This window comes from Rattus norvegicus, chromosome 9 (genome assembly GCF_036323735.1).
Source record: "Rattus norvegicus strain BN/NHsdMcwi chromosome 9, GRCr8, whole genome shotgun sequence".
NCBI lineage: Eukaryota > Metazoa > Chordata > Mammalia > Rodentia > Muridae > Rattus > Rattus norvegicus.
Genome location: NC_086027.1, coordinates 54,531,501 through 54,541,370, shown reverse-complemented (window position 1 = coordinate 54,541,370; position 9,870 = coordinate 54,531,501).

Genomic DNA, 9,870 nt, shown 5'->3' with positions numbered 1-9,870 from the left:
TTTATTGTCAGGAATTGTTTTTTTATTCTGTTTTTTTTTTTTTTTGCCTTTCCAGATGAATTTTAGAATTGCTCTTTCCATGCCTTTGAAGAATTATGGTGCGACTTTAATGGTGATTGCATTAAATCTGTACTTTGCCTTTGGTAGGATGACCAGAACGGAAATAAAATCTGGAGAACACAAAAAAAAATAAAGAAAATATGCTTTTAGTTTTAGAGTTAATATTTCCAGAATTGTAATGATAAAAATTCAGAGTGTGTAATAAGCAAGGCTGTTGAATTTATAGACCCCAATTATTTTACTACAGACACATACAAATGTCTATGGTTCTGGCATTTTATAAGCCATGAAAAAGATCCATTTAAAAATCTTTTATTATCTCCAGTCACACTATTAGAGCTCGTTAAGTCTAGTTTAATGAAAAGACAAAAAAATGATTGAGAAAATGAACAGTCACAAGAGTCAAACCTCTGTCAAGCACTGTATGATGTCTCCAGATTAATTAGAATGCAGAATATTTCACTCATGGTCTGTGAAGAAATTTTTTTTGACTTATAACTTTATGTTATCTGCATAGAAGCAGCTACATCATTGGAAAGGACATAGAGAAATAAGCATAGAAATGATTGCACTACAATATTCCTTAGGAAGAAGTGTGATGAGATCTCTGAAAACAATCCAAAGTGTTAAATTAAAAAATCAATATATATATATGACAGGAGCTGGATGTAGATCGCTCCTGAGAGACACAGCCAGAATACAGCAAATACAGAGGTGAATGCCAGCAGCAAACAACTCAACTCAGAATAGGACCCCTGTTGAAGGAATCAGAGAAAGAACTGGAAGAGCTTGAAGGGGCTCGAGACCCCATATGAACAACAATGCCAAGCAACCAGAGCTTCCAGGGACTAAGCCACTACCTAAAGACTATACATGGACTGACCCTGGACTCTGACCTCATAGGTAGCAATGAATATCCTAGTAAGATCACCAGTGGAAGGGGAAGCCCTGGGTCCTGCTAAGACTGAACCCCCAGTGAACTAGATTGTTGGGGGGAGGGCGGCAATGGGGGGAGGATGGGGAGGGGAACACCCATAAGGAAGGGGAGGGGAGAGGGGGATGTTTGCCCGGAAACTGGGAAAGGGAATAATACTCGAAATGTATATAAGAAATACTCAAGTTAATAAAAAAAATCAATATATAATAAAAGTCAGCATAGGTAATAGCACATACTTCTTTTATGGTTACTGACTTGTCTGCTCCATGTAGAAAGGTCAACATTATACTCTTCTGTATTTGTTACTCTATTACATAATAATATTTTATTAATATAATTAATAAATTTTAATTTACTAATTATATTAATAAATTAATTGTATTAATAATTAATGCATTTATTAATATAATATTATATAATATAATTATATTATATTAATATAATATAATATAATTCAGGAGTATTAATACTTGTCTTTTATAATTTCATTATCCATAACCTAATATAGTTGTCTTTGATCCCAAGAAGAGATCTCACAGATATTTTTGTAACTATGTGGTTACAAGTTTATAATAGGAACTGAGTTTTATAAAAATAAATTGACTGTGGAAAAATAGAGAGTAAACATTTACTACAACATAAATCTAATTTCAGTATAAGTTATTGTAAAGTAGAAAATATTGTAAACTATGGCTGTGATTCCTAATAATAGAGATTTTTAAATATAAATTAATGTGTTGGAGAACATTAAAATCGATATTCACAAACAAAATATCAGGAAAGTTGACACATCAAATGTGTGGCTTGCTACAATATTTTAAAACAAAAATGTAGCTTTTGTAAGCTACTAAACTAATATCTATATTATAAAGAAGGTTTCTGAGTGTTGCCATTGGGAGACACAAATGTTTTGAATTTTAATTTTTAATAAAGTTATAGATAACTTGCAAATTTTATAACAAAACTTGAATTGTTTATTCATACTTATTGGGATAAAGGTAATATTAATATTAACCTATAATAAGACTAGCCCATTGCTTGCCAATTTCATAAAATATATTTAAAAATATAGAAAAAACAGTATTTTATAATGCAGAAAATTTCTCCTCGCAATATGAAAACAATCATATTCTTTCAAAATCATTATACTCAATTAGCAGTAGATGTAACTACAGAATGATCATGTAATGCTACTAAGTACAATTTGGCAACAAAGGGATTTTTCCAAATAATCAAAACCAATCAACAACATACATTTTCATAGCTTCTGCAGAAAATTTAAGAAAATATCCCACTCCACTGTATAATATCTAATCATCATTTCTTCTATGAAGTGAATGGTTTTTAATTTTTCCTATTTTTTTCTCTATATTCCCATGCTGTCCCATCTTTTATTTTGAAAACTTGTGAAGAAAATCCTCTGTGAAACTGTGTTGTACCCTGTCAAAGAAGGAAAGGAGAGATGTATCCTTTCAAAGGAAAAAAAGAGACAATGGCAACCTTGATTTGAGTAACATATCATAAATAAAAGATAATGTTTAAATTTTATTATGGTTATGCTTATAGAACTAATATCTTTAAAAATAGAATCAATCTTGATTTTTGCAGTTTTATAAAATATAAGGCATAGGCAATGCTATAGGAATAATGGACAGTATGAAGAATATCCCTGAGAAGACAGTTCATGGAGTTACATCCCGTTAAGTGTTTTTCTCCTGGGTCTCGATATCCTCTTGTTTACATGGTTTTCAGTGACAAATTCATAGCTGTTTTAAATTTATGTATGCCTTCTAACAGAGCCACAAAACTTAATTATTCTTGGAATTCTCCCTTGTATATATATCCCTGCTGTCACAAACATCATGGGTACCAAATGACCTCTGTGGCACTTTGCCCTTCGGTCACCTCCTGCACTCTTGGAGTCAGGATCCCTATGGCTTCTACACTCTGTGGTATGCACAATTTTCTCTTTGCAGGGATGCCCGTGGCACCCTAGTGTGTACTTCTGTTATTATGGTGACAAAGTTATGCTTTGAAAGATTTCAAAAATATTATTGAAATAAGAAAACACCCTTTTAAAAAAAACTAGCCTCAGGTTGAATACATTTCTCGAATTTTGTGCACAAAATATGTAAAGATTCTAAATTATGCAAGTATATGAGAAAATAATTTTAACATGGATCATTAAAGTCAAATTAGTTTTGTGACACTTAGAGAATCATACATGGAAGAAATTAGCAACAGACATTGTACCTTTGAATGCTTTTTGATTTAATATTTGCTGTTTGGAGTTTACATATTACAGACTGGATTTTTAGCCTCACAGTTCATAGTATTTAAATGTCAGTTTTCAGTTGGTCCCCAGGCTCTATAGTCACTTCCTACACAGTTCTACATGGGAACCAATCTCTTAAATGTATTCAGAGTGGAAAGAATTCTGAGAAACAGGACAAGAAATGATAGTTGATGAACAGGGCCTAGTTCTCTGTTCAGATTTTCACCCTCAGGAGTCTAGAAGAAAGGAAAAGACAGCCAAAATTTGAACAACTCTTTCCTCAGATTTCAGTTATTGAGGGACAGAGGAAATGGGATTAAAGAGGGGAGGATTCAACCAATAATTCTGATGGATCACAACTTTCTAGTTTATGAGTTAACTCGAACATGAGAAAAGAAGAAATAAACAGTTTTTTTTTTCAGATTCAAACCATGGTTCCTGTGTCAACTAGCATTAAATGTGGCTGAAAATAAAAGTAATCTAAAATATACTGGCACTGATTGTGTGGTCAAAGAATTATCCTGATCTAGCTGCCATTTAAAACTTTCAATGATTTTAGGAGTCTATTAAACTTCTTATTGTTCAGTAATGTTTTGCATAAACCCACATTATATCATGGTCTAAGACAGCTGTTGAATGTGTAATTATAAGATTAAAACATTGAATAAGGAAAAAAGTAAAACAATTATCTTTGTCAAACTACAAAATGTTATTCAATATTGAATTTTAATTCTCTAAAAATATGGCACCAAAATGTAGAGGTTTAACAATGTAATGGTCTCATATTTTCTAATTACATCAAAACAGGTAAGTGAAATATAAAAATTTAAGTAATATAAGGTAAAATATGTATTGAGCATATGGAAATATATATCAATATATTTACATTATCTGACAGATATATGGATATGTAACTGAATATTCATTAATTTTTTCATCAGCATTAAATGTACATTTTGTCATGTCTAAATTTTCTGACCCTGCTTCAATATGTTCAATATTTTATTTTATTTACTAAACTTTTTATTAGCTAATATTTTTGACATTAACATATGTTTCATTTGTGAAATCTAATATTTTCTATTGATGTGTAATATTTGTAGAATTCTACCTTATTATTTCCATTTCCCATCTTAGGGAACTGAACATATGTATGCCAATAGGTCTGTTACCAAAAGGTTGACTTTAGTTCTTCATTTGTGTAACATCAAATGTCTGACTCAGAAAACTTCCAGTTAAACTTATTTTCAACAGTGAATGATAAGATTCCTCATTCCAGGTGTTTTATGTTTTGAGATGAATGTTACAAATATTGAAAATGTTTATTCCCAGTATTCTGTCATCAGTTTTACTTCCAATGCCTGGATTGAAGTACTGTTTACAAAACTTAGAATTTAAAGTCCCTGAGGTTCTGTTATTATCATTCTTTCTGTTTACTGATTCACATCAACACATAGCAGTACACATTGACATAGGCAAGGAAAATTTACTCATGTGAGAAACAATAATTTTATTATAAAGTTTTATATTTTAAAATTGCATCTTTTTTATGCTTGCTCCTGGCAAAATCATAGCCTCTTTTCCTTAATTTTTATTGTTGCACACATAGCACATACACATGCACACTTATACATAAATATGGAAATATGACTTAGTCAGACTACCTAGTATTATTGTGCATGTATGATTTTAGGTCTCATCCCTTGATGTAGTGTCACCGGTCGGGGGCATTTCCCTTGGGAAGAATATTTCTCCCACTCTCAGCATTCTGTTCTTGACTACAGGTCTTTGTCTGTGGGTGATGTTACAAGACTCTGTACTATCATTTTTAGTCATGTGCTTTGAAATTTCCAGTTCTTTGTGTTAAGGTTGTTCTGCTCCTTTAAGACACTTCCACATGAATTTTAGGAATTTTTAAATGTGTTTGTTAATAACGTAATTAAAGCTTTGATGAAAAGGCACGAAATTTGTAGATTCCTTTTGGTATTTTTTTTTAAAATTGATTCTGCCATTCCTTATTCATGGGAGTTGTTTTTGTTCATTTGTTTGGGGTATGTGTGTGTGTGTGCTCACACGCGTGCATGCATGTGTCCTGAAATCTTTATTATAGAGGTTATTTTACTTTCTGGATTATGTTCCTATAAAGTTAGGGTTTTGAAGCAACTTACAAATGGGATTTTTTTTTCCAATTTCTTTCTCAGCAAAGTATTACTGCATAGAGAAGCAGTTAGTTTCTGCACTTGAATTTCACTACTCTGCTGAACTTCTTCTCAAATTTGAGAGCTACTTCTGGTGTTATTTGTGTCAAAATGTTTATTTATAAGTATAAACAAAAATACTGCCTACTGCCTTATGCTGTTCTATGTCAAAGGACAACTTGTGGGAGTCTGCTCTTCTCCCATGTGAATCTTGGGGTCACCCTTGGGTCATCAGGCTTGCTGACAGGCATCTCATCGGCCTTCAGATGTTTTAAGTTTGGATCACGTCATCTGCAGATAAGGATTGTTTACTTTTTCTACTAACTTTCCTTTTAGGAAGAAGCAATAGCTTCTTCCTAATTTAATAATATTGGCAATCCATTTGTTTTATACAGCTTTTATCATGTTGAGAGATGTATGTTCTTTGGGACTTTTATCATGAAAGGATGTGGAATGTTGTTAAGGGCATTTAGGCATCTATTGGGATGATTATATGATTTCTGTTGTTAAGTCTCGCAATACATTATATTACATTTGTTGACAAGCTTATAATGAACTAACTGTGCATCCCTAAGATGAAACCAATTTGACTTAAATATTGCCAGCAGCAAACCACTGAACTGAGAATGGGACCCCCATTGAAGGAATCAGAGAAAGAACTGGAAGAGCTTGAAGGGGCTCGAGACCCCATATGAACAACAATGCCAAGCAACCAGAGCTTCCAGGGACTAAGCCACTACCTAAAGACTATACATGGACTGATCCTGGACTCTGACCCCATAGGTAGCAATGAATATCCTAGTAAGAGCACCAGTGGAAGGGGAAGCCCTGGGTCCTGCTAAGACTGAACCCCCAGTGACCGTGATTGTTGGGGAGAGGGTGGTAATGGGGGGAGAATGGGGAAGGGAACACCCATATAGAAGAGGAGGAGGAGGGGTTAGGGGAATGTTGGCCCAGTTTCCAGGAAGCAGAATAACAATCGAAATGTAAATAAGAAATACTCAAGTTAATAAAGATGGAAAAAATATGATGTATGCTTTCTTAAGTGTGATTTGCAAGGGTTTGGTCAATAATTTTTATAAATTGTAGTTTTTGTTTTTGTTTTTTTTTTCTGATCTGTTTTTAGGTGCTTTTTGTACCTAGACAATGCTGACTTTGCATAATTAAGTTTGATAATGTCCCTTCCATTTATATTTTATGGAACAATTTGAGGATCTTTAATATTAACCATATACTAAAAACTTGTAAAATTTAGCACATCTGGTCACAGCTTTTCTTTGAAAGGAGAATTTTGTTGTTACTGAATTCTTATTATAAATCTGTTTAGTTGTCTATGTCATCTTTAATTCTATTATATTGTATAATCACGATTTGTCCACATATCTTCCATATTATCCTGTTTTGATGTGTAAATTTATAAAGCTTCTCTTCATTCTTCTCTGGATTCAATTAAAAGTTGTTGTAATTCTGTTTCACTACTAATTTTATTTGGATCTTATGTCTCTTTTGTGTGGCAAGATGACAAGTTTGTCAATCTTGTTCATGTTGTCAATGTATCACGTTTTTGTTTATCTATTATTTTCATAATCTCTATTTCATTAACTTCTAAAATAGAAATAGAAATTGCTATTTTTCTATGGCTTACTGATTTGGGTATTGGAATGCTCTTCTTTTTCTAAATACTTCACACATTAGTTTTTTTCCTTTAAATATAAGCACTTTTTGCTATTAAAGTTTACTTATTAAATTTGCCTTAACTATATTCCAAAGTTTTAGTTCTTTTTTTTTTATTATTAACTTGAGTATTTCTTATATACATTTTGAGTGTTATTCCCTTTCCCAGTTTCCGGGCAAACATCCCCCTCCCCCCTCCCCTTTCTTATCTGCGTTCCCCTCCCCACCCTCCCCACATTGTCCCCCTCCCCCCAACAGTCTAGTTCACTGGGGGTTCAGTCTTAGCAGGACCCAGGGCTTCCCCTTCCACTGGTGCTCTTACTATGATATTCATTGCTACCTATGAGGTCAGAGTCCAGGGTCAGTCCATGTATAGTCTTTAGGTAGTGGCTTAGTCCCTGGAAGCTCTGGTTGCTTGGCATTGTTGTACATATGGGGTCTCGAGCCCCTTCAAGCTCTTCCAGTTCTTTCTCTGATTCCTTCAACGGGGGTCCTATTCTCAGTTCAGTGGTTTGCTGCTGGTATTCGCCTCTGTATTTGCTGTATTCTGGCTGTGTCTCTCAGGAGCGATCTACATCCGGCTCCTGTCAGTCTGCACTTCTTTGCTTCATCCATCTTGTGTAATTGGATGGTTGTATATGCATGGGCCACATGTGAGGCAGACTCTGAATGGGTGTTCCTTCAGTCTCTGTTTTAATCTTTGCCTCTCTCTTCCCTGCCAAGGGTATTCTTGTTCCCCTTTTAAAGAAGGAGTGAACCATTCACATTTTGATCATCTGTCTTGAGTTTCATTTGTTCTAGGCATTTAGGGTAATTCAAGCATTTGGCCTAATAGCCACTTATCAGTGAGTGCATACCATGTATGTCTTTCTGTGATTGGGTTAGCTCACTCAGGATGATATTTTCCAGTTCCAGCCATTTGCCTACGAATTTCATAAAGTCGTTGTTTTTGATAGCTGAGTAATATTCCATTCTGTAGATGTACCACATTTTCTGTATCCATTCCTCTGTTTAAGGGCATCTGGGTTCTTTCCAGCTTCTGGATATTATAAATAAGGCTGCAATGAACATAGTGGAGCACGTGTCTTTTTTATATGTTGGGGCATCTTTTGGGTATATGCCCAAGAGAGGTATAGCTGGATCCTCAGGCAGTTCAATGTCCAATTTTCTGAGGATCCTCCAGACTGATTTCCAGAATGGTTGTACCAGTCTGCAATCCCAACAACAATGGAGGAGTGTTCCTCTTTCTCCACATCCTCGCCAGCATCTGTTGTCCCCTGAGTTTTTGATCTTAGCCATTCTCACTGGTGTGAGGTGAAATCTCAGGGTTGTTTTGATTTGCATTTCCCTTATGACTAAAGATGTTGAACATTTCTTTAGGTGTTTCTCCGCCATTCGGCATTCCTCAGCTGTGAATTCTTTGTTTAGCTCTGAGCCCCATTATTAATAGGGTTATTTGTTTCCCTGTGGTCTAACTTCTTGAGTTCTTTGTATATTTTGGACATAAGGCCTCTATCTGTTGTAGGATTGGTAAAGATCTTTTCCCAATCTGTTGGTTGCCGTTTTGTCCTAACCACAGTGTCCTTTGCCTTACAGAAGCTTTGCAGTTTTATGAGATCCCATTTGTCGATTCTTGATCTTAGAGCGTAAGCCATTGGTGTTTTGTTTAGGAAATTTTTTCCAGTGCCCATGTGTTCCAGATGCTTCCCTAGTTTTTCTTCTATTAGTTTGAGTGTGTCTGCTTTGATGAGGAGGTCCTTGATCCACTTGGACTTAAGCTTTGTACAGGGTGATAAGCATGGATCGATCTGCATTCTTCTACATGTTGACCTCCAGTTGAACCAGCACCATTTGCTGAAAAATGCTATCTTTTTTCCATTGGATGGTTTTGGCTCCTTCGTCAAAAATCAAGTGACCATATGTGTGTGGGTTCATTTCGGGGTCTTCAATTCTATTCCATTGGTCTATCTGTCTGTCTCTGTACCAATACCATGCAGGTTTTTTGTTTTGTTTTGTTTTGTTTTTTTTTATTAACTTGAGTATTTCTTATATACATTTTGAATGTTATTCCCTTTCCCGGTTTCCGGGCAAACATCCCCCTCCCCCCTCCCCTTCCTTATGGGTGTTCCCCTCCCAACCCTCCCCCCATTGCCGCCCTCCCCCCATAGACTAGTTCACTGGGGGTTCAGTCTTGGCAGGACCCAGGGCTTCCCCTTCCACTGGTGCTCTTACTAGGATATTCATTGCTACCTATGGGGTCAGAGTCCAGGGTCAGTCCATGTATAGTCTTTAGGTAGTGGCTTAGTCCCTGGAAGCTCTGGTTGCTTGGTATTATTGTACTTTTGGGGTCTCCAGCCCCTTCAAGCTCTTCCAGTTCTTTCTCTGATTCCTTCAACAGGGGACCTATTCTCAGTGCAGTGGTTTGCTGCTGGCATTCGCCTCTGTATTTGCTGTATTCTGGCTGTGTCTCTCAGGAGCGATCTACATCCGGCTCCTGTCAGTCTGCACTTCTTTGCTTCATCCATCTTGTCTAATTGGGTGGCTGTATATGTATGGGCCACATGTGGGGCAGGCTCTGAATGGGTGTTCCTTCAGTCTCTGTTTTAATCTTTGCCTCTCCCATCCCTGCCAAGGGTATTCTTTTTCCTCATTTAAAGAAGGAGTGAAGCATTCACATTTTGATCATCCGTCTTGAGTTTCGTTTGTTCTAGGGATCTAGGGTAATT